Genomic DNA, 4,550 nt, shown 5'->3' on the forward strand with positions numbered 1-4,550 from the left:
GGTTCTAACGTCTTCTTGGGAGGCTGTAGGTTGTATGCAGGGTCCGTGTGTCCATGATAGTGTGTGTGAACATACACAATATATGTTTGTATATCACTTATTATAAGGTTGTTACTCGTTACATCCTGCCTGTTCCATCTACATGGCAGGCAAAACTGTACATTATCCTAAAGGCACTGGACTTTGATGACGTCAGTGCTCTGAAGATAGTATTTGTGTACACTGATTCGACCAGTGTGCTTCAAACCTTGGAATCGCCGAATTCCAAGCATCCGGTAGTGCGACGCATCCTTCGACAGTTCGCGTCATCATCTGCCACCAGTTCTGATGTTCGCTTCTGCTGGGTCTTTAGTCACGTGGGTATAAAGGGAAACGAAGCAGAAGATGCTGCCGCCAAGTCTGCTGATGCAGACGACGATGTTCTTGTTCACCTTCTGCCAACCAGGGACCTGCAGAATGTATTCCCTTCTTGCTTGGCAGGAAGAGTGGGATGAAGTAACGGGAAGGAAGCTTCGAGCTATTAAGTCCGGCCATTGGTGCATGACGTTTATCGTACCGCCTCTCCCATCGAGAAAGAAGTTATTTCAACTGCTGCGTATTGGACACAGCCGTCTTACACATGGCCACTTGCTGCAAGGGCTAGACATTTCATGGTTTTCATTGATTGATTGATTGAATTGTTTTTTTTTTAAGTCCAATTTATGGACAGTAAGGCATGTCGTGCCTGTAATGTAATTATCAGTGTTCGGCATATTCTTATTGAATTTGCAGATTTTCCTTTCCTCGGGCAGACTTATAATATTCCCAGGTGTTTATCATCCCTTCTAGGAGACGACGATAGTGTTCTAACAATTGTTTTTAGCCTTTTGAGAAGAGCTGGTCTCATCCATTGTCTATGAGGAAGTTTTTAATGTGTTCTTACTTTTAATGTGTCCTATACAAGTCCCTTTATAACCTTGCACTTTTAACTTTTCCCAAGGGACTTTTTGAATTTTAGATATGGATTTTTTCCCCGTATACATTGAAGGGTTCAAAATTGTCATATGTACCGAATCACCCAACAATTTTAATTAATTCATTCATTCATTCGTTATAACATTTTAAGACGAAACGACTGGGAATATTGAATACGGATACACACACTCATGCATATTGCATATTTATATATAATTAGAGTACAGCATTCAAACATGTGAGAAAAAAAAACTTTGAAATTTAAATTGAAGATTTTATTGTACATAAATATACATATTAATTATAAGAGGACCGACAATTAAGTAATGAGAATGACTTTATATTGTCCCACATGTGCATTCTATCTCTGAAGTAACGCGTTCCTGATGTAGTGGGGTCCATAATCCACAACCTGGCAACACCTCATGAACTTGCGATAGGCATGCTGGGAATTATGCCGCCATGTCGTGAAGGAGGTGCAAGGGTGTCGTCACGTATGGAGCAGCGAGTAAACATCAAGTTTCATGAAGGACATTCTGAACACTGCTTGCTGGAATAAACATTTCTTGAATTCTATTGTTGTGGAGGACAAAACAGAGCATTTTACTACGGTCCTTGTACGAACTAACAAATCGCTGAATGGAAGTCACTAAATTTACCAAGAGGCAAGAAAATGCAGCTCGAAAAGCCAAGGGTGAAGACAATGTTGTGTTTTTTTAATGATAGCAAAGACATTATTCATCATAAAATTGTTCCAGAGGGTGAAAGTGTAATTGGTTGTTACTATCGTAGTGCTCGGATTGATTTTGGAAGAGAACTGACCGTATCAGACCTCAGTATTCTGAACCAGGCAGTTGGTTCCTGCTCCACGATAATGCACGGTCCCACAGAGCAGTGGTTGTCTATACATTCCTAGTCCAAAAACAAGTGAATGTTTTGAATCATTGTCTTTATTCCCCAGATTTATCCCCCTGTGATTATTTCCCGTTCCCGAAAGTGAAGCTGCTGCTGAAATTACGCACTTTTGATGAGCACAGGACCAGTCAACAGGTTGTGATGTCCAATCTTCAAGTCATATCACATGAAGACTTGCAGATGTCGTATAGATAGTTGGCCAACAGTGCCAATTGCTGTATTGATGCAGGAGGGATGTACTTTTAGTAATAAACAAGCAATGTTCAATTATTTTGTTTCCTTTTCACAATATAAAATCATTCTCATTACTTTATTGTCTGACCTCGTAAATTGCAGTTGTGTTCACTATAAATATGTTTTCAAAACTGAATCAATAAAGTTATATTAGTTATTGTTAGCTTTGTAGACTACAGTAGTAGCCAATGATACATTATAAACAATATACCCAGGAGTATCGTTAGATGTCACTCGAAATTGTAGATTGTCATTTCCCCAGTTAACTATTCTCAGTTTGTGTAAGGAAAAAGCATTAATATGTCCAAATTGCTTGATTAACTTTTAAGAAGAACAGAAAGGAAGCTTTGGTCTACATCCACAGTTTATTTTACGTCGCTTTTCTGCCTCTTTCAATGATTATCAATTACTATACTCAGGGTCAGTGACGGTGCCAGGGAAAAGTGACTGGGGAGACCGAAGGGGGCGAGAAAATATTTTTGGGGTGGCAGTCACATTAACACGTCAGGAAACACTACATATATAATATATACATAAATATGTATTATTATTATTATTATTATTATTATTATTATTATATTCATGTATGGTGTTTTGTGTTTGTCCTTTATTCAGAGTGAACGTTTACTGCCTAAATTTAGTTCTTGGTTAATAGTTTATCTCCATATGATTAATTCTTTTTATTATTCGTTGGAACTGCCGCAAGTTGCGTTGTTTCTAGTGGCATATTTCAGTATTGGAAGACAGCTAGAAAATGGTCTCAAATAGTTTCAACCATTTATATTTTCATAATTCATCGTCTATCTTGAGATGAAACTACTGATATAAATATTCAAGTTGAAGATAAAATGACGAGAAAAGATGATTCGAAGAGTTTAATTTTCTTGAAAAATAAATATCACGTTGGAAGAAATTAATTATCTTAAGGCCGTACTAAAGGTGATTTTGCGATAATTTTTCGATAACAGATGGCAGCACCATTTGTCATTTCAACCGAGTGCCATGTTGCCAGATCTACGCGCATAATCAAGACAAGTACATACAGGTTTGTCGATCAGGGTATTTACTGATGAAAGATGACGTCAGGTTGATTAGTGGAATTTAGACAAAATTCGTAGGTGTGCAGCAATGTTATTGATTTTTATGAGATCAGTTAGATACTCTTATCAGAATAAAAGAAGGAGTGTATCAGCAATGGAAAGTAGTAAAAGTTCAAAATAATCCAAAATATTAACAAAAATAAAAACAATCGTGTGGTTAGTTCATACACCAAACAGAGCAAGTAAGAATAATACAGTTACGTTTGAAGCAACTGCTGCGTTGACTACGAGATAATAGGCGTGTTTCACCTATGTCACAAACTGTTGAATTACGACTTCGAGCAGCCCTGATTGAGGCCAGTTCTTGTAAGCATACGGAATTCAAGCGGCGGATAGAAGATAATAACACAGACATTCGTGATTTAAGATAAACGTGTAGTTGGTGCAGATGTAACAAACGCTACGTGGTGGATATTTCCTTGCAAGCGACAAATAAAATTGGCTGCAAACATGGCGATTGTGAGCATCCTGACGTCACATGAAACCAACCTATTGAAGATACTTACAGATAATCCATTTTGTACAACACTACTTGACGACAATTCTCGCTTTTATCAGAAATCTTTATCATATTTTCTTCATAAATTTTCAGCAGGAAGTTCCGTCTTCAATATTTCAATATTTCTCATTGTTACTCTCTAGTCATTCTCCAGTCCTTTGCCTTATAAGTGACTAAAGATTGAGTTCTTTGGACTTATTATTTCTGGAGTTATATTTCATTCTTAAAACAATTGACAGAAAAACAACAATTTTGGAAGAAATTAAAATATGAAGAGTCCTGGGTCTACAATAGAAGTCAGTAAGACGTGTTTGTTCTAGGAATTTCTTTGCTTGCGTTTGATGGTGATCGTTAGTATCACCTCAAAATTTTCTTGGGTAGACATTTCAGGTTTCGATGATTTCCCGCAGAAAAGGAGGCCGGGGAGCACTTGCTCCCGTGAGATATCTGGAAATACTTCATGTAATTCGAATTGTGAAATTGTAGCCTAAAAGCATGATCGAGGGGTGCCACGAAAGACTAAAAATTAAGAGGCATCTTATAAAATAATATCTCTAAAAGAAAGTGCAAAGAACTGTTCATTAGCAAAGTGATTGATGTTCATGGAAAGGAAGCAATTCGAGTTCAGTTTGCAGTTCGATAAACGGACTCGGGTCTGAAGTTCAACACCATGGTATATTAAATTGAATTCCAATTCTTTTATTTGTAAAACAATAGTAATAATAATAAAACGTAAAATGTGAGCTTTTATAAGTGAAGGGCGAGATAAGAAATCTTACTCTGCCCCACCCCAAGAGCTCGAAGTGGAAATTCCTATCTGGGGAGGATGCTTCACCCAGTTTGGGGAA

This window comes from Lepisma saccharinum, chromosome 6 (assembly GCF_977018435.1).
Source record: "Lepisma saccharinum chromosome 6, izLepSacc3.1, whole genome shotgun sequence".
NCBI lineage: Eukaryota > Metazoa > Arthropoda > Insecta > Zygentoma > Lepismatidae > Lepisma > Lepisma saccharinum.